At 44.2% G+C, this 21615-nt stretch overlaps 1 long non-coding RNA gene across 6 annotated transcripts in view; it reads right to left on the minus strand.

The window, feature by feature from the left end:
- Positions 1–1435: 1435 nt before the first annotated feature.
- Positions 1436–21615, minus strand: part of LOC128578326 (uncharacterized) — a 106644-nt gene continuing 86464 nt past the window's right edge. For 5 of the 6 annotated variants that reach the window (XR_008377701.1, XR_008377699.1, XR_008377697.1 and 2 more), the window contains one exon: positions 13205–13657. This is a non-coding gene — a long non-coding RNA (uncharacterized LOC128578326). Of the gene's footprint in view, positions 4140–13204; positions 13658–21615 lie in introns of those variants that run through there. The other variant, XR_008377698.1, reaches the window with a different exon arrangement.

The following is a 21615-nucleotide window of genomic DNA, read 5'->3' on the forward strand; positions in this document are numbered from 1 at the left end:
GTACGGAGAAATAAGTTGTTTAAGATGGGATGGTTGATAGAAGGCATGTGGATTAGGGAATACTGGGTGTATAGGAATGAGCATAGAGTTAATGGGTTTTAGATTTTGTATTAAGTGATAGGTGCCATTAGGTTTTTTAATTGCTAGTATGGGAGTATTATATGGTGAGTGGGCAGGTTGTAAAAACCCTTTTTTTAGGAGATCTTGTATAATAGGTTGGAGTTCTTGGAGATTAGATTGGGAAGTAGATATTGACGTTGAGAAGGAAAAGTAGAGGGGTTTTTTAGTTTAACAAGAATTGGAGAGCAGGAGGCAATTGAGGGGGTTTTAGTATCCTAAATTTTAGGATTTACTTGCTCTGGTGGAATGGGCTAGGGCAACGAGTCTTTTATAGCTTGGGAAAAGACAAGGCAGAGTGAGGCAGAAGGAGATGGGTCAGCATTTATCAATTTAAGATCAAAAGTTAGGGCGGTACTTAATTTGGAAAGTATGTCACGTTCCAGAAGGGGAATTAGAAAGGAAGGTAACATTAAAAGGAATGTATAAATGAGAAATTGCCAATCATGTAGTGTAAAAAAGGAGTTTGAAACCCTTTACTCTAACAATAAGAGGTGGGGAGGTAGGACCGCTGAACTCTTTAAAAACTGAGACACTAGTTTCTGTGTCTAATAGAAAAGCGATCATCCTACCTGCCACCATCAGGGTTACTCTTGGCTCCGTAGAGGTAAACTTCGTCGGGTGAGAGAAGTCAGGGTCCTGTTAAGTCTTCAGAAGAGGCAACTCCCAGTAAGTCTGCTGTAAGTGCTGTAGGTTGGCTGGCCCCATGTCCTCTCTGAGCCAACGGGCAGTCAGCATTCCAGTGACCTTTTTTTTTTGCAGAGAGGGAATGGCCATGGCAGAGGTTTGGGATTGGGGCAACGTTTTACCCAGTAGCCTTCTCCATTGCATTTGTAGTATGATTCAGGTGGTTGAGTCATGAAGCTGTCTTTGGTCCCTGATTGCTTGGGTAGGTTAGGAATGATGGTCTTAGAGACACTGTAATGTTTTGAGCTAGCATTTGATAATTTGGGGTTTGAGATTTTTTATTTTCCCTTCAGAAAATATCATCTCGTCCCATGTAAACTTTAAAGGCCATATTTAAAATTACAGCTTGGGGTGTCAGGGGTCCGTGCTCCAAGCACTTTAGTTCAAGTTTGATGTTGGGGTAACTTTGGTTAAAGAAATAAGTCATGAGAACGTTTTTCCCATCTATTGTTTCAGGATTTAAGTTAGTATACTTAATAAAAGCCTCGGTAAGGCGTTGGAGGAAAGCTGAAGGATTTTTAGACTTATCTTGTATGACTTCCCATAATTTATCATAATTGATAGCCTTTTTGGTGGAAGCTCTAAGTCCACAAAGAATGCAGGTAATAAAAAAGTCTCTATTTTTTCTTAGTATTATTATTATAATTCCAATTTGGCTGGGAGTTAGGGACTGTAGTGTTACTTTTAGGATGTTTATTGTTTGATATATGAAATTGATTTCCTGCCTCTTTCACACTTTCCCGCACTCGTTTGCACTTGTCATAGGTTAGGGTAAGAGACTTGAAGAGAAACTTCTCTGAAGAAGTCAGGTGCACAGCTTACAGACATATCCAAAAATGCTCATCATCATTATCAGAGAAATGCAAATCAAAACCACTTTGAGATATCATCTAACCCCAGTAAGATTAGCCCACATCACCAAATCCCAAAACCAGACATGTTGGCATGAATGTGGAGAAAAGGGAACACTTCTACACTGAGAGTGGGAATGCAAGCTAATAAGTTCCTTTTGGAAATATGTTTGGAGATCACTTAGGGATCTAAAAATAGGCCTGCCATTCAATCCTTCAATTCCTCTACTAGGTATATATCCAGAAGACCAAAAATCACATTATAACAAAGACATTTGCACCAGAATGTTTATGGTAGCCCCACTCATAATTGCTAAGTCATGGAAGAAGCCCAAGTGCCCATCAACCCATGAATGGATTAATAAATTGTGATATATGTACACCATGGAACATTATGCAGCCTTAAAAAAAGATGGAGATTTTACCTCTTTCATGTTTACATGGATGGAGTTGGAAGATATTCTTCTTAGCAAAGTATGTCAAGAATGGAAGAAAAAGTATCCAATATACTAAGCCCTACTATGAAACCAATTTATAGTGTTCATATGAAAGCTATAACCCAACTACAGCCCAAGAAGAAGGGGGAAGAGAAGGAGGGGAGGGGGAGAATTGGTGGAGGGGCAGTTGCAGCTGGACAGATATTTGCTGCGCCTTGCCGTGTGGGCTGGACGGTGTGGGGCCCGGGGCCGGGTGAGCTCAAAGGTGGTGTCATCTGGGGGTGATGGGAGATGGTGACCCCCAAAGTGTGTTGCCCATGATCAGTCTACTCCGTATCTTCATTTTGGTTGCTGTCTCTGCAAGAAAACCCCGTTTCAGAGGGGAGGAGACAAGATGGCTGACTGAAGCCAGCTTTCCACAGAGGCTCCCGTCCAGTAGGAGAGTTAAAGGACAAAAATTCAGCAAGTAACCTGGTGGATTTGAGCTGCACTAAGAGAGAAGGTTGAAGAACGCATGTCAACCCCACTGAGGTGAGCTGCAACCACAAGGATACAAACAAAAGGTACAAAATCCATCACCAAGTGAATGGGAGTTACCTCCACCATAAGAACAGCTCAGAGTGCCCCACAAACAATCGGGCAGAGTTAAACGTTCCTCCCACTACACTCCACGGGAGAGACCCTCTAAAAACTGGACCTATCTCCCCTACTAGGGTGCCACAGTGTCCTCCTGCCAGGCATAAAACTGTATAAGCTGTATATAGTCTCTACCTGGAATTCTGAGCTCCCAGCGCTCCCCTTCACTCACACTGAGGTCTGGAGGCCAGTCCTGGTCGGCGAAGAGGGAACTGCACCGGAGTGGCGGTTCCCTGAGGCACAGTGCGACAGCCGTCTTTTGGTGACAGTATGGCCAGGCATAAAACTGTGTAAAGCTGTGTGTGTTCTCTGCCCTCAACCCCAGGCTCCCAGCGCTCCCTGCGGTCCCCTCTGCTCCAAAGTCTGGAGGCCTGTCAGCCAGGGGTTTAGACTCTTGGGTGATTGCTCGAGGAGTGTAGACAGTGCTGGGCTGTAGCCGGTTGGTGCAGACTCTGGGGTACGGGAACAGAGAGAGGATGGTTGGCCAGAAGGGAGCTACACCGGAGCAGCGGTTGCCTGAGCCATAAAACAGCAGCCCTCTTTGCTAGCAATACGGCTCACTACCGTATCTGAAGCCCACACTCCCTGTCTCCCTGGGCAACCAGAGACTCTGAGTATAGGATTTGCCTGAGGCTACTCCAACTTGCAAACTGGGAAAACTCCCAGGGCGGGGCTGACCCAGAGGTCCACTTTACTAAACCTAAGACACACCTGGCCCTCAGGGGATCGTCAGCCTATAGACAATACAAGAGCAAAGACAAGGTGATTTGGAACTCAACTCAGCTTCTCTTCTGCAGGGGAACCGCAGAGTTGTTCTGTTCTGTTCTGTCAGTAACATTAATCAGGGGCGAGACTGGACCTGCGTGAAAACCCCCCAACCTTCATCAAGCACCCGAGGTTGTCAGGCCTTACCTCCTCCTGCTAGAGAGAGGCAGAGCGCAGCGGCCTGGCAGATTTCCTTGTGATTCAGGCAGGTGCAAATTCCTGGAGTACCGATTCACTACAGGCAACTGGGTCAGCCAACTGCAGGGCTATCAGTGACTGGGTGTGACAGTGATGCAAGGTGGGGAAGGAGGCATTAACCTTCCCAGACTGATCTATTGGCTGGGTGGCTCCTCCTGACTCCACGCAGCACTGGAGCAAGCCACACGAGAGCAGTCACCAGACCCCTGTGATCCAGTTCCCAGAGACCTCTTAAACTCTCTCACCCAAGACAGGTGCAGACTGAGACAATTGATTTGGACTTTTTGAACTGAACCAATCGGCTGAGGACAAATCAGGTGGTGCCCTGGGTGCACGGTGGTAGGAAGGTTTGATTTCTCTTCTCCAATTGTTTGCCGGTGGGGGGTTGGGTGACTTCATGGCTGATAATTCTCCACAGCTGAGACTTCAATCCAGAGTATCTGTTTCACTAGGGTGGAACAGAAACCAGCTGAAAACAAGACAGAACTGCTTAGCCCCACCACACCAGACAGGGCCCCAGTTTCTCAGGCCACAACACTGTACAGGCCCTCGACAAAGCCCCAGGGGAAAAAATCAAAGGGAGTAAAACAAACATGGGGCGGAATCAGTGAAAAAACTCTGGTAACATGAATAACCAGAATAGATCAACCCCCCCCAAGGAAAGATATGGCAGATGCAAATGAAGATCCCATTCATAAACAACTGGTTGAGATGTCAGAAATCAAATTCAGAATTTGGATAGCAGACAAGATTAACAAAGAGGAATTAGGAATTCGAGGAGAAATTCCAAAGTTGTCACAAGAATTTAACGAATTTAAAGACAAAACCACCAAAGACTTAGACACACTGAAGCAAGAATTTGCAGCCCTCAAAGATATGAAAAATACAGTAGAATCCCTCAGCAACACCAATGGAGCAAGCAGAAGAAAGGATTTCTGACATTGAAGATAAAGCCTTTGAACACTACCAAACTCTCAAAGAGGAAGAGAAATGGAGAGCAAAAACAGATCATTCTCTCAGAGAGCTCTGGGATAATTCAAAGAAGGCGAATATCCGAATCATAGGAGTTCCAGAAACAGATGAAGTGGCCTCACTGGGCACAGAGGCCCTCCTGCATGAAATTATGACAGAGAATTTTCCAGACATGCCTAGAGATTCTGAAATTCAGATAGCGGACAGCTTCAGAACCCCAGCATGACTCAGCCACAATAAGACATCCCCCAGGCATATCATAATTAACTTCACTAAAGTTAATATGAAGGAGAAAATCCTCAAAGCTGCCAGGAGAAAGAAAACCATTACCTTCAAAGGGAAGAATATAAGAATGACTGCAGATCTCTCTGCTGAAACTTTTCAAGCCAGAAGAGGGTGGTCACCGACTTTTAATCCCCTAAAGCAAAATAACTTTCAACCCCTGATCTTGTATCCAGCTAAACTGAGTTTCATTTATGATGGAGAAATTAAATACTTTAACGACATTCATATGTTGAAGAAATTTGCCATAACCAAACCAGCTCCTCAGGATATTCTCAGACCTATCCTCCATAATGACCAACCCAATCCTATACCACAAAAGTAAACTCATTCAGAAACTTCGGATCAAACGCCAATTTCCACACTGGCAAAAGGATTAAAAATGAACCCCTGGACTTTTGAAAAACTCGATACCCAAAACTTCAACAGACTTATCAATATTCTCCATTAAAGTGAACGGCTTAAACTGTCCTCTAAAGAGGCATAGGTTAGCTGACTGGATACAAAAACTCAGACACGATATTTGTTGCATATAAGAGTCACATCTTAACTTAAAAGACAAATACAGACTCAGGGTGAAAGGATGGTCATCCATATTTCAGGCAAATGGTAATCAGAAAAAAGCAGGTGTTGCAATTCTATTTGCAGATACAATAGGCTTTAAACAAACAAAAGTAAGGAAGGACAAGAATGGTCACTTCGTATTTTTTAAGGGTAATACTCAATATGATGCGATCTCAATTATTAATATCTATGCACCCAACCAGAATGCACCTCAATTTATAAGAGAAACTCTAACAGACATGAGCAACTTGATTTCCTCCAGCTCAATAATAGTCAGAGATTTCAGCACTCCTTTGGCAGTGTTGGATTGATCTTCCAACAAGAAGCTGAGCAAAGAAATCTTAGATTTAAACCTAACGATCCAACATTTGGATTTAGCAGACATCTACAAAACATTTCATCCCAACAAAACTGAATACACATACTTCTCATCAGCCCATGGAACTTACTCCACAATCGATCACATCTTAGGTCACAAGTCTAACCTCAGTAAATTTAAAGGAATAGAAATTATTCCATGCATCTTCTCGGACCATCATGGAATAAAACTTGAGCTGAGTAACAACAGGAATCTGCATACTCATACAAAAACATGGAAGTTAAATAACCTTACGCTGAATGATAGCTGGGTCAGAGATGAGCTTAAGAAAGAAATCGCCAACTTTTTGGAACAAAACAACAATGAAGACATGAACTATCAGAACCTCTGGGACACAGCAAAGGCAGTTCTAAGAGGGAAATTTATAGCACTGCAAGCCTTCCTCAAGAGAATGGAAAGAGAGGAAGTTAACAACTTAATGGGACATCTCAACAATTGGAAAAGGAAGAACATTCCAACCCAAAACCCAGTAGAAGAAAAGAAATAACCAAAATTAGAGCAGAATTAAATGAAATTGAAAACAAAAGAATAATACAACAGATCAATAAATCAAAAAGCTGGTTTTTCGAAAAGGTCAGAAAAATAGATAAACCTTTGGCCAACCTAATCAGGAAAAAAATAGTAAAATCTCTAATCTCATCCATCAGAATCAACAAAGATGAAATAACAAAGGACTCCTCGGAAATCCAAAAAATCCTTAATGAATATTACAAGAAACTGTATACTAAGAAATATGAAAATCTGAAGGAAATTGACCGATACTTGGAAGCACGTCACCTTCCAAGACTTAGCCAGAATCCAGTGGAAATGTTGAACAGGCCCATATTAAGTTCGGAAATAGCATCAACCATACAAAACCTCCCTAAAAAGAAAAGCCCGGGACCAGATGGTTTCACATCAGAATTCTACCAAACCTTTAAACAGGAATTAGTACCTATATTACTCAACCTGGTCCAAAAGGTAGAAAAAGAAGGAAGTCTACCTAACACATTGTATGAAGCAAACATCACCCTGATCCCCAAACCAGGAAAAGACCCAACAAGAAAAGAAAATTATAGACCAATATCACTAATGAATATAGATGCAAAAATATTCAACAAGATCTTAACAAACAGAATCCAGCAACACATCAAACAAATTATACATCATGACCAAGTCGGTTTTATCCCAGGGTCTCAAGGCTGGTTCAATATACGTAAATCTATGAATGTAATCCAGCACATAAACAAATTAAAACAAAGACCATATGATTCTCTCAATCGATGCAGAAAAAGCTTTTGATAATATACAGCATCTCTTCATGATCAGAACACTTAAGAAAATCGGTATAGAAGGGACATTTCTGAAACTAATAGAGACCATCTACAGCAAACCCACAGCCAATATCATATTGAATGGAGTTAAATTGGAATCATTTCCACTCAGATCAGGAACCAGCCAAGGCTGCCCATTGTCTGCATTGCTTTTTAACATTGTAATGGAAGTTTTAGCCACCGCAATTAGGGAAGAAAAGGCGATCAAGGGTATCCATATAGGGTCAGAAGAGATCAAACTTTCGCTCTTCGCAGATGATATGATTGTATATCTGGAAAACACTAGGGACTCTACTACAAAACTCTTAGAAGTGATCAAGGAATACAGCAGAGTGTCAGGTTACAAAATCAACATTCATAAATCGGTAGCCTTTATATATACCAACAATAGTCAAGTTGAAAAAACAGTTAAGGACTCTATCCCATTCACAGTAGTGCCAAAGAAGATGAAATATTTGGGAATTTATCTAACAAGGGACGTGAAAGATCTCTATAAAATGAACTATGAAACTCTAAGAAAAGAAATAGCTGAAAATATTAACAAATGGGAAAACATACCATGCTCATGGCTGGGAAGAATCAACATTGTTAAAATGTCCATACTACCCAAGGCAATATATAATTTCAATGCAATCCCTATTAAAGCTCCACTGTTATACTTTAAAGATCTTGAAAAAACAATACTTCATTTTATATGGAATCAGAGAAAACCTCTAATAGCCAAGACATTACTCAGAAATAAAAACAAAGCAGGAGGAATTACGCTACCAGACCTCACACTATACTAGAAATTGATAGTGATCAAAACAGTATGGTATTGGCACAAAAGCAGAGAAGTAGATGTCTGGAACAGAATAGAGAACCAAGAGATGAACCCAGCTACTTACTGTTATTTAATTTTTGACAAGCCAATTAAAAACATTCAGTGGGGAAATGATTCCCTATTTAACAAATGGTGCTGGGAGCACTGGCTGGCAACCTGTAGAAGACTGAAACTGGACCCACACCTTTCACCATTTACTAAGATAGACTCTCACTGCATCAAAGATTTAAACTTAAGACATGAAACTATAAAAATACTAGAGGAGAGTGCAGGGAAATCCCTTGAAAAAATTGGTCTGGGTGAGTATTTTATGAGGAGGACCCCCCGGGCAATTCAAGCAGCTTCAAAAATACACTACTGGGACTTGATCAAACTAAAAAGCTTCTGCACAGCTAAGAACACAGTAAGTAAAGCAAGCAGACAGCCCTCAGAATGGGAGAAGATATTTGCAGGTTATGTCTCCGACAAAGGTTTAATAACCAGAATCCACTGAGAACTCAAATGCATTAGCAAGAAAATACAAGGGATCCCATCGCAGGCTGGGCAAGGGATTTGCAGAGAAACTTCTCTGAAGAAGACAGGCGTGCGACCTTCAGACATATGAAAAAATGCTCATCATCTTTAATCATCAGAGAAATGCAAATCAAAACTACTTTGAGATAACATCTAACTCTACGGAGACTAGGCTGTATCACAAAATCCCAAGACCAGAGATGTTGGCGCGGATGTGGAGAAAAGAGAACACTTCTGCACTGCTGGTGGGAATGCAAATTAATACATTCCTTTTGGAAAGAGATATGGAGAACACTTACAGATCTGAAAATAGATCTGCCATTCAATCCTGTAATCCCTCTACTGGGCATATACCCAGAAGACCAAAAATCACATCATAACAAATATATTTGTACCAGAATGTTTAATGCAACCCAATTCATAATTGCTAAGTCATGGAAGAAGCCCAAGTGCTCATCGATCCACGAATGGATTAATAAATTGTGGTATATGTACACCATGGAATATTATGCAGCCTTAAAGAAAGATGGAGACTTTACCTCTTTCATGTTTACATGGATGGAGCTGGAACATATTCTTCTTAGTAAAGTATCTCAAGAATGGAAGAAAAAGTACCCAATGTACTCAGCCCTACTATGAAACTAATTTAGGGTATTCAGATGAAAGCTATAACCCAGTTAGAACCTAAGAATGGGGGAAGGGGGAAAGGGAGTGGAGGGAGGGCGGAGGTGGGTAGAGGGAAGGGGATTGGTGGGATTACACCAGCGGTGCATCTTACAAGGGTATATGTGAAACTTCGTAAACGGTCTGTGAAGCTAGTGAATGATGCCCCATGAATATATCAATGTATACAGTTATGATTTAATAAAAATAAAATAAAATATAAAAAAAAAGAATTGGTGGAGGGAGGGTAATTGGTGAGACTACACCTATGGTGCTTTTACAAGGGTACATCTTAAATTTACTAAGTGTAGAGTATAAATGTCTGAACACAGTAACTAAGAAAATGCAGTGAAGGCTATGTTAATCAGTTTGATGAAAATATTTCAAATTGTATATAAAACCAGCACAATGTACCCCATGATTGCATTAATGTACACAGCTATGATTTAGTTAGAAAAAAGAAAAGAAAAGAAAAGAAAGTCTTGGTCCTAGGTCCAGTAGGATTGCATTCCATGTATCTTTTCCCATAGTGCAAGTCGTGCTGAAAGCATGCAGGAGCTTTTAACAACTGGTTCTTGGGTGGTCAGAAAAAGAATTGAAAGAGACATCACTCACCAGAGGTTTTCAGTTACCACGCCTCTTCCTAGCTAAGGGAAAACCAGGATGAGATAGAGTATACTCCATGTTAGAGTACTTAGAGTTTATTGAAAGACACAAAAAAACTCTATAGTTAAGACAAGGATCAATAGTATAGGGGTGGTTGAACACCACCAACTTCTACTCTAATCTTTACTTCTTATATATCTTATAACTACCTTTATGGCTGGGTGTGGTGGTTCATATCTGTAATCTGGAAGCATTCTGGAAGGCCAAGGTAGGTGGATTGCCTGAGCTCAAGTGTTTAAGACCAGCCTCAGCAAGAGCAAGACCCTGCCTCTACTAAAAATAGAAAAACTGGCCCAGCATTGTGGTGGGCACCTGTAGTCCCAGATACTTAGGAGGCTGAGGCAAGAGGATCGGTTAAGCCCAAGAGACTGAGGTTGCTGTGAGATATGACATCACGGTTACTCTACCCAGGGAGAGTAAGACTGTCACACACACACAAAAAGTGACAGTATGTATTTATCCCATCCAGCCAATCAAGAGAGAGCTTTTAGGCCAGGATATCAGCTTGTGAGTCAATCATGATTTCTGCAGAAAGAATAGCATGAAATCAACTGTACTGATATCTTAGAAATTGCACAAATGGCATTCAGGACTGTCATAAAGAAGCAGTTCTACTGGAAGAAGCCCAGGTGAAATCGAGAATACCTTCTCTTTGGCTCTCTGTTCTATGCATATCATGGCCATCACACCTTGGTGTCTATATTCATACAACTTTCCTCCTGGTGTTTGTACATGTGTATGTATGGAAAAGTAAACTTCAGAATATCTCCATGAGGCTGTTTCTTCCATAGCCCATAAATGGACTAATAGACCCTTGAGGGACCGGCAGCTTGTCTGGCCAGAGAAGGAGAACTGGGTATAATCACTCTTGCTGGATACAGATCTGTACATTAATTTTCCAGGGATAAGGGTAAATCATTCTTAGGGGTGGTCGTGTCTCGTTCTACCCAGCTGTTGGGCTCTGAGTGGACATGGACACTACATAATATACTGTCACATGCACATACTCACCCTGTCAGAACTAGGACTTTATATGTTGCTTGAATGCCAAGTCTATTTCAAAGGAAAGAAGAGGGGAAGAAAGAAAACAGAAACTGTCCAAAGAAAAGAGACATGGTAAATAAATGATGCTTCTGCTGCTTTCAGGAAGGCACTCTAGCACCCCAAGCAGTTGTTACAGAGGAAATGGAAAGGATCTGGTGGGACAATGATTCTGCACATATGTGCAAAGACCCAAGGATATGTTTTTTGTGAAAGGAGCAAAGTATAAGCGCCTATTACATGTAAGTCTGGGGAGAGTCAGAGAGAAGGCCAAAAGCAGATACGTGCCTGCATTTGCCTGCATTCATAGTGTATACTGGAAGCATACGCATGAGAGAAAGTGACACCTAATTCTCACTGTGGGGATAGTTGTTAGGAAGGGTAGAAAGCAGCAGGACAACTTAGAAGCAGACATCCTGCAATGTTAGTGGCTATTGCTTTGATTGAGAGAAATCTCTATCCGTAGTGGCATGTCCAAGGCAGTTATGGGAGAAACAAGAAAGAAAAGAAAAGGGGGAATACATATGTACATATGTACGCACATACACACATAAATATAAAGAGCACGTGTATACACAAGTCCACGTTCATGAATGAATGAATGAGTGTGTGAGGGCTGAGTGGAAAGCATACTTTCGGGTGGCACCTGTGGCTCAAGGAGTAGGGCACCGGCCCCATATACCAGAGGTGGCAGATTCAAACCTGGCCCTGGCCAAAAACTACAAAAAAAAAAAAAAAAAAGAAAGAAAGAGAAAAGAACTGTGTGCTTAGCAACATTTATCTCCTTCATGGCCTTGACAGGTCTAATTGATAGGGATCAATTTGAGCAAAATGGGGAGGAAGGGTGCTAGGCTACTGCAATGAGAAAAACAAAGGTGGAGAAAGGATTAGGGCAGTGACATAACTGGTGAGATTTAGGCAGGGTAAACTAACCTTCTTAATTGCCAGGTCCCAGAGCAAAGACTAGGTTGAGAATGGAAATGTAGAGGTAAACAAAAAACAAGGGCCGTTCTTGGTCATTTCTCTGAGGTATCATGGATTCTTAGGCAAAGTGGCCAGTAAAGAAGTGTCTGAAAAGGCACTGTACCAGGCAATTGCTATATTAAAAAATGAGACCTTCAAAACTAACAGAAGTCCTCTGCAAAAGTGTAGGGTATCATGGGTGTTGGTTAGGAATAGGAAAAGGGGCAAAAGACAAAGTAACCACAGACTTCAGATGAGGCTACCCCAGATTTCACCTACTTCTGCCTAGAGATGGCCTCCACCAGGCTCTGCAGCCTGGGCTTCCTCTATAGGACCCACCAGGCATGATGGCTGTCTGTCTCTGCCTGCTGCATGTCTCCTATGGCCTCATGGCCCCATCTGCTGCGGGACATGCTAACCTCAGCCTCCCCGAGAGTACAGATCCCTCCATAACCCAGTTCCCTGATCTCCCCTGACCATGACTGAACTCCCAGGCCACTCTTCCCCAGGAAACTCCAGGCAAGGCTTTGGGGGATCGCCAAAAGTTCCTCTGGACAACGGTATTTCTCCACAAATGCCCACCTGTCATCCCCCAAGTCCACTCCCTCCACCTTTTGCCGAGGAAAAAATGCTACCCGCTGTCCAACATGGAGGATCAGAGTCTTGGCCACTTTGGGAGAGCGTTCATGTAGTGCGGCGCAGCCAGGGGCCTGGCTGCTGGAGGGCCCTTTTCACCTGCCTCTTTCACAAAGAGGGCATAGTAAGGCCTGGGGCCACCAACCAGACCTAACTTGACACAATCCCTTAGCTATGCCTCTAGGATTAGGGGTGCTTGAGCCCCCATGGACAAAATGCAGACTGGACACAGAATTACATACAACCCCATCCCCTGCCCACCAGGAAACACCGTTGACCACTCTCCAAGGCTGCTCAAAGGCCAGTTGGACTACTTAGGTCCAGTGTGACCAGGGTCTCACAGGGTCGTGGTGGGGAACAAAGGTCACCAGAAACTGAGACTCTGGACAGCTGGCTTGAATGCCGGGCCCTTATTGATATGGCAATTATGGTTCTGAAGGCATGCCTAGGTCCGAAGGGAGGGGAGCCACCCGAAAGACACCCCTTGTCACGCTCGGCCTAGGTCTGCCAGTCATAGCTCCCACCCAGAGGTTAGTTGTATAAGACGTGTAGAAGCATGTGTGGTTCTTTGGATGCATGTTTATGTTTGTATCTTCTCAAGGACATTTTACTGTTACTCCACTGGGGCTGATTTCAAGTAAGAGCACCCCCAAAGCATGCTGTAAAAACAAGCTGGTTTTGAACCCTAGTGTGGACCATGCTTCCCCTTTGCCTTTAGTTCTGTATCTCCTCTTCGTCCTGCTCAGACTCTTACTTGACTCCAATCCCACTCTTCCCCATAAAGGTTTAACAAAAACAGGGGTCATGGAATTGGCAAAGACAATCCTCTTGTGTCATATCTGGCTCTGGAAAAATTAGAGTGAAAGAAAATCAACTGTACCAATCTGTTGGAAATTGCATGAATTTCATTTGGTACTGCCATGAAGAGGCAACTCCCCCCAGGACTGATCTCCAGTATAAAAAAAGAATTCCTTTTTCTTGGCTTTTTGATTGGTGAGAACCACTGTCAGCACACCTTGGCTGTCAGCTGTCACATAACTTCCCTCCAGTTGTTTGTGCTGTGATATATATCAATACATCTTCATGAGGTTGTTTTTTCTACTTTTCATAAATAGAGTAAGAAACCCTCAAGGGACCAGCAGCTCATCCACCTAGAGAAGAAAAGAGAACCTAGTAAGTTTACTTTGCTTGCAAACAGATCTACCACATTGACTTTCCAGTGATAAGGGCAAATTATTCTTGGGGGTGGATGCATCCCAACTGACCAAATTGATGGCATCCGGGTTGACATGGACATTACACATGATATACCTGTCACGAATACATGCTTACCATGCCAAAACTATAAGTTTATATGTAGCCTCAAGGCCTGGTCTGTTTCAAAGAAAATAAGAGGGGAAAAAACCAAAACAGACACCAAATATCCAAAGAAAAGAGACATAATTAACGAACAGTGCTCCTTCTGCTCACAGAAAGACACATTCCCACTCTAAGCAATTGCTACAAGCAACATGGAAAGGATTTGGTAGTTGACTGCACACATGTGCAAAGGGTAGGGGATGTGTGCTTTGTGAAAGCAGTAAGTGCCAGAGTGTAGCATGTGTGAGCCTGGAGGAGTCAGAGAGTATGCACAAGTGAACATACTTCTGTGGTATCATTTATTTGCATAAAATACAGGCAATAAACACACAAGAGAAAAACACAATAACTTTCACTTTAGGGAGGACTGATTCAGAGGGAGAAAGGCAGAGGGGACAACTTGGGATTCAATGTTTTGCAATGGTAACAGTTATGACGTTAACTGCGAGAAATTTCTCTGCATAGTGGCATCTCCAAGGCACTTACAAAAGAAAGAAAATAAAAAATCAAAAGTGGGGGCAGCGCCTATAGCTCAAAAGAGTAGGGCACTGGCCCCATATGCTGGAGGTGGTGGGTTCAAACCCAGCCCCAGCTAAAAACTGCAAAAAAAAGAAAGAAAAAAGAAAAGAAAGAAAGAAAGAAAAAAAAAAGCACTATTAGGGTGGCACCCGTGGCTCAAAGGAGGTGGCGGGTTCAAACCCAGCCCCAGCCAAAAAAAAAAAAAAAAACTGCAAAAATCAAAAGGGGACAACACACAAACATGTACACAAAAATTTAAGGATGAAAGGGTGTTGGTATATATACATGAATGAATGCATGAATAAATGCATGAGTGAACTTGTAGACACTGAGGGTTTTTTCCCCTCTTATTTTCTTTGAAACAGACCAGGCCTTGAGGCTACAAGTTCACTCATGCATTTATTCATGCATTCATTCATGTATATATACCAACACCCTTTCATCCTTAAATTTTTGTGTGCATGTTTGTGTGTTGTCCCCTTTTGATCTTTGTAGCACAGCCACACTCCAGTATAGGGCTACCCACAAGGGGCTACAGAACCAAAGGCCCTCACCGAGGTCCCATACCTGTGGAGAGCCACTGGGCTCTTCTACTGACCCTGGGAACCTCAATCTGGGCTACACAATGGGGAGTAACTACCTTAGATCCTTGTAGGTGACCAAGGGCTACATCCTCCCACTCTTCTCACGGGACAGGCCCCTAAATGTATTCCTGCTGCTCCCACAATGGCTTACAACTACTGTCTCTCAGGACTGCTCTTAGACATTTATTTTGTTGCTTCAGGTCCTTGGCTTGACTCTTTGGGCTAGTCCTGGCTCCTTGAGGGACAGAATAGATGTAATGACTGCAGGATCAGAGGGGAAACCCAGGTACTCATCCCGTTTAAGGCTGCAACTCAATATCCCCTTAATACCAATAATTTTACTCAAGAGGACCCATATAATATCCACAAGGTGTACCCAGAAAAGTGAGGACTCCATTACATTATATTCAGACCTAAAAGTCATAAGGGAATGATGTAGCAAGGGATACACTGATTTATCTATCCCTGTTGGTGAACATATTCCCACATTTGTATTTCAAAGCAAGAGTCTGGTAAGAATGAACATCATTTCATATACCACCCCAACAGAATAAACTCCAGTCACAGGCCTTGATTTATTTTTGCCTTCCTTGGTGTTTTTTAATCTGGAAATGGTGGAAAAGGTCTGGAAGGCAAATTGGTTGGCATTTCTGGAGCAATAGTGCCATCAAGTGGAAGGTTTTTGAGTGTGGTTTCCAACTTCACTGTGTATCTGGACAGGAGTCAATTCCAGGCATTCATGGAATTCTGAGGCTGTACCTGATGACCTGATGGGAGAGTCCAGATTCAGTAAGAAAGGGAAGAAGACAAGGCTCTACAAACAAGTAGCCCCAGATTCTCAGACCTGCCAGGCTCAGGACTCCATGTCCTGGTGTCCGCCATGTTTGGGAACCTGGAGCTGAAGCTATTGCATGGAATCTGACCTCTGGGCGAGGTCAGGATGTTAGCACTGCCAGACTCCTAGAGAGCAGGCCCACACTTCCAGGGAGGAGGCATCTTGTAAGAACGCCTGCCTTGCCAGCTTGGCTTTTGCTGGAACCCTAGATGCGGGAGCCCCAGCAGACAAATGAAGGAGCTCCTGCAGTGGCCCCAGTTTACCTCCTTCACTTTTCGGGGAGCCATGGCGCCTCAACCCTCAGCTTCTCTCTTTGACACATAGGCTGGGCCTGGGAGAAGATGGACCTTCCTAGCTCCAGCTTCTCCCTTTTATAGAACAGAAGACCAAAGGGTGTGGCTGGCAGGGAGCAGGAAGTAGGAACCAAGTTACTGGCTGGGGACTGTTCCCAGTCAGAACAAATAGCGAGGAGACCCTAGTGAACTTACACTCACCTGGTCTCATATAATTAAACTTGCAGATTTTGATTCCATGTGTTCCTTGCTAAGGTTCAAGGGAGAACACACGCCTTTTAAGTAGTTTTGATATATAACCGCAACCTATCAGTTACCCCGAAAGTAGGAGGCAATAGCCAGTCCTGCTGGGGAAAAGGAGGGGATAATTAGGTAGTTTAATTTGTTTATAAAAGACAATATGACTTCAGACTCCGGGGTCTCTTCTCCACTTATGGGAGGAAATCATCTCACTCTTGAGATGTATTTTACCTGTGGTTTGTGTACTTTTGTTCTGCAATAAATGTATGCTGCTGGTGGTTGCTTTGTGTTTGTGATTACTCTGTAATCTGCTAAGCACCAGTGCTCATTCTTGACACTGGGAGCCAAGAACCAGGGAACATCCTCTCTCCAGAGGGCCCCAACAGGGGGAAGAAGAGTGTCACTGTCCTGGTGGTTAGGACCAAGGGGAAATTGGGATCTGATGGACCATCTGGAAAACCTAGGACTAGACAAGTAAAGAGGAGGGGTCAGCAGTTTACAATGTCAGGAGATGTCTCTTGCAGAGACGAATTCTCTGATTAGCAGATACTAGAACAAGACATGAAACAGCAAGGTAGGTGCATTGCAATTCAAGTTTTATGTGATTTCCTCTCACTCCTGTCAAAAAACCTCTGGGTTAAAGGCCTCACAGGATGCCATTCTAGGCATCTTTCCCCATTTTGCAGAGGGTTAGAACCAACTGGGAATCAATAAGATAAGTCATCCCTTTTCCTCTGGAGTTGGAAGACTTGGGTCCATATTGTTCATGCACTATAGTTAGGAAAAATTCCAGAGATGCCCTATTCCCTGGCTTTCAGTGGTATATCCCAATTTCCTGTGAGGACATCACAGGAGTGGGGATCTATGTTCTGGGAGTCCAGCTGACCCAGAACACTGGAGAATCTTAAGGAACTCACTGAGACCATCACAGCAATAGCCTTGGGCTGGGAAGAGATCAAATTTTGCAGGTCTACCCCTTGGCCAAGGAATGGAGGAAAAAAGGTCAGAGGGACTGAAGGCTTTACCCACATGAAACCATTAATCAAGTATTTGGGAAACCCATGAAGATAAAAGGACACAGAAAGCCCTTTACACTGCTGGTGGGACTGTAAACTAATACAACATTTTTTGAAGTATGGAGAATTGTCAAAAGACTCAAATTAGACCTCCTATTTGATCCTGCCATCCCATTACTGGACATCTACCCAGAAGAAAAAAATTATTTTATCATAAGGACATTTGTACTAGACTGTTTATCACACCTCAATTTACAATTGCCAAGATGTAGAAACAACCTAAATGCCCGCCAACCCAGGAATGGATTAATAAGCTGTGGTGGGCAATGCCTATGGCTCAAGGCGTAGGGTACCAGCCCCATATACTGGAGGTGGCGAGTTCAAACCCAGCCCTAGCCAAAAAAAAAAAATTGCAGAACAAGCTGTGGTATATGTATACTATAGAATACTATTCAGCCATCACAAGAGATGGAGACTTTATGTCTTTTGTATTACCCTGGATTGAGGTAGAATGCATTCTTTTTAGTGAAGCATCTCAAGAACGAAGAAGCAAGAATCCTATGTACTCAATTCTAATATGAAGGCAGTAAACACCCAAATAAATGGTGGGGGGTGTTTAGGGAATGATGGATCAGGGGTAGGAGAGAAGGAAGGGGATTGGGGAATCAGTGTGGCACACCACTTGGAGGTGGAACACAATTATAAGAGGGACTTTACCTAAGAAATGCAATCTGTGCAACCTAATTCTTTCTACCTTTAATGAACCCCAAACAATGCAAAAAAAGAATTTGGGGAACTCATAAGGATAAAGGGACGCAGAGAGTCCTTCTCAGAAACTAACCAGTAGCTATGAGAGGAAAAGAGTACAGTCCTAGGCTTTGAAACTTATTCCCATATCCTTGGGCTGGCACTGACTAGGTAGCAAATGCTCAGGCAGATGAGAACTGGCCAATAGCATGACCCACACCAGCGGTTCTCAAGTAGTAGGCAATCGTGTGGTTGAGGTGGAGGAGAAAGGCCTGTGTGTCCAGCAGTGTTCACTTCATCTGTGGCCTTGGCAGGTCTGATTCATGAGGGTGAATCTGAAAGATATTGGGAGAAAGGGAGCTGGGCCCAGAGCACACACAAAAAAGCAAGAAGGTGGGAAAAGCAGAAGGAGAGTAACTGAACTCCAAAGTTGTGAAACACAGGCAAGGTCACCTGACCTTCCTGACCACAAGCTTCCTAATAAGCACAGAGTTGAGACCAGGAGACCTACAGGCAAACAGAAAACAAGGGCCATTCTTAGCGATTGCTCTGAGACTCTTGAGAATTTTAGCAAGGTGGCAAAGACAGAAGCCTGAAAAGGAACTGGCCAAAGTGATTCTTTCCTACACCATTAGACATGCTAACTACAAATAAGCCTCTGAAACAGAGCAGAGCAATGTGAGAGTAGGAATTATAGACAACAAATAGGAAATGAAAATGGCCACAGCCCCCACGAAGGCTCCCTGTCCCAGGCCTCTACTATCTCTGCCCAAAGATGGCCACCATGAGGCTGCAGAGACTGGATATACTGTATAGGACCCGCCACTCCTGCTGGTTATCCGTCTGGGCCAGCTGACTGTCTCTGATGCTTCCACAGCTAGATCCTTCACAGCCACACTTCTCTCAACCTTACAGAAACCTCTCTAAGCCCCTTTTCCCCTATCTGACCACTACTTCCCAGGAAGCCCAGGCAGGGCTTCAGAGGATGGCCAAACAAGTTCCTCTGGATGGCAGTAGTGCTCTACAAATACCCATCAGCCCTTCCCACCAAGTCCACTCCTTCCACCCTTCACTGAGGAAAAAAAAGCCAGCTGTGATCAAAGGCAAGCTGGACCACCAGGTGCAGGGTGACCTTGTGGCACAGGGCCCTGGAGAGGATCCAGGGGTCACCAGACAGTGGGCTAGAGCACCCTGGCTCTTCTCACCCTCGCAGACCATGAGACTAAAGGCATGGGCAGGGCCGTGGGAGGGGAGCAGGTGCCACCCATAAGACACCAATTTCCTTATGTTGGGCCTAAGGCCACCTGGGACAGCTCCTACCCAGAGGTTAGCTGTGTAACACACCTGTAGAAGTGTGTGTGCTTGTGCACACTGGTGTGAGCTATGCCGGATGAAGACATGGATGATGACAGGCACCTCTCCCATCGATAAGTACACATTCTCATCGAATAAGTACCTAACCGAGTATGGGTTGCTGATGATGAGAATGGGGAATACCTCCAGCACAAATTCAAACAATAGCCCAGAAACACTGCACTGTTGGGAAGACTAAACAGAAGGAACAGGATAATGAAGTTCAGTCTCCCTGACTCCTGAATGCAACTTCCAAAAATAAATGTGCAAGGGTCCCTATAACATTGTGTTTCTTCCCTCCTGAACATGCCCAATTTTCTCTCTAACCCTCCTTCTCTGTCATACTTCTCATCCTTCTCTCTCCCCTTGTGAATTTTACCTCCTCCTCCCCATGACCTCTGCTATTACATCCCTGCCCCTAAACCATGAGACATGCACTTGAAGGTAGTAGCAATTCTAAAAGGAGACTGACAAGCCTCAAGGCAACACAAAGGAGCATAAGCCCCATGCCACCAGCTCCATGGACAGTCACTGTTGCCTCTCCCACCGCCAACACCAACATCAAAAAGCTCCTCACTGATCCCCAAAGCCAAAGCTAGGCAGGTCACCATTGCAGGTCTCCCTCTCTGTCCTAGGGAAGAAACCCATGTACACCAGCTAGCAGTCATTATGTGGAAGGCGAATCTAAATCTGCACCATGGTCCCTGGGCTCACAAGAATAGAGGGGTTTACAGGTCCATCTCCCTGTCTCTCTATATTCAAGATGGGGGCCAGCCCTTTCCTTTCCTCTCCAGGACCATTCCCTCCCAGAAAGATGCCCTGCGCCTAAGTTGTCAGGTCTCCAAGGTCCAGAACCTCACCCTTCCTGAATTCCCTCCTGCCCTCCTTGCGGAAATAACACCTCCCACCCGGGACCTCCTAGTACTCAACCTTCATAATGCTGCGACCCTTTAATACAGTTCCTCATGTTGTGGTGACCCCTCAGCCATAAAATTATTTTCGTTGCTACTTCGTAACTATAATTTTGCTACTGTTATGAATCATAATGTAAATACTGGATATGCAGGATGTTAAAAGGGTCGCGACCCACAGGTTGAGAACTGCTGGGTCCCCCGTGCCCCATCCCACTTTAACATTCTACAGATTAAGATTTAGCCACGCTTCCTTGAACACACCCCTCTCTTGTGTTGGAAGACTGCTTGCTTGTCAACATTCTGGGACCTGTGAGAAAACATGGGGAACTGGCCCAGGCCTCTGCCTATCCAGATGAATTCTTGCAAAGGGACTTGTCCTCCAAGCTCCTGCAATCCCCACAAGCCAAGGTGCCACCCGTGATGTCCACATAAGGACATGGAAAGGGAAGCGGGGATGAAGGTGCCAGTACACATGGCTACTTGCTATGTCCCCTGAGCAAGCCTGAGCTTCCCCTGGGACAAACCCAATGGCTCCATCCTTCTGGGTGATTCTTTGTGCCCTTCACCAGGCCTACAGAGACACCTTCCCACCCCATAGAAACCCAGAGTCCCCACTCCTGATGACTAGTCAAAGGCCTGTGTTCCCAAGGGGGAACATACAGGCAAGGACTCAAGACAATGTACATAGTGGACAGTGAGCACAGTGGACAGTGACCCACCTCCCAGCCTACCATCTCATCACCTGGGACATAGACACCAGAAGGAAGGAGAACGGGGCTACACTGTATTGCACGTTGGTTGGGCAAGGCTTGGCACTGGTGGGTTTAAGGGAAAGTTTGGCTGTGGGCCCTACACATGATACTACTCCTGCCAGGGAAGAAGGATCATCTCCACGCTGGCCACCAATAGCCACAGACACCCAGGGTGAAGAGTGGACCTTCACTGCAGTGCCCTGTGAACAAAGAGACATGCTAGCTGGCCTGACCATTGATCATAAGGGAGTGGACACCAAACTGCCCACAGCCCCCAACGAAAGACTCTCTGCACCCAAAGTTCTTCTAGTCCCGCCCAGACATGGCCACCACCAGGCTTCACAGCCTGGACTTCCCCCACAGTACTCGCCAGTCATACTGGGTGTCCGCCTCAGCCTGCTGCCTGGCTGTGGAAACGCCATGGCCTGATCTGCAGCAGGCCACCCTTCCCCCAGCCACCCAGAGAGCACTGATCCTTCCCTGGTGCTGTTCCCTGG

The sequence above is a fragment of the Nycticebus coucang genome, chromosome X (genome assembly GCF_027406575.1).
Source record: "Nycticebus coucang isolate mNycCou1 chromosome X, mNycCou1.pri, whole genome shotgun sequence".
Taxonomy (NCBI): domain Eukaryota; kingdom Metazoa; phylum Chordata; class Mammalia; order Primates; family Lorisidae; genus Nycticebus; species Nycticebus coucang.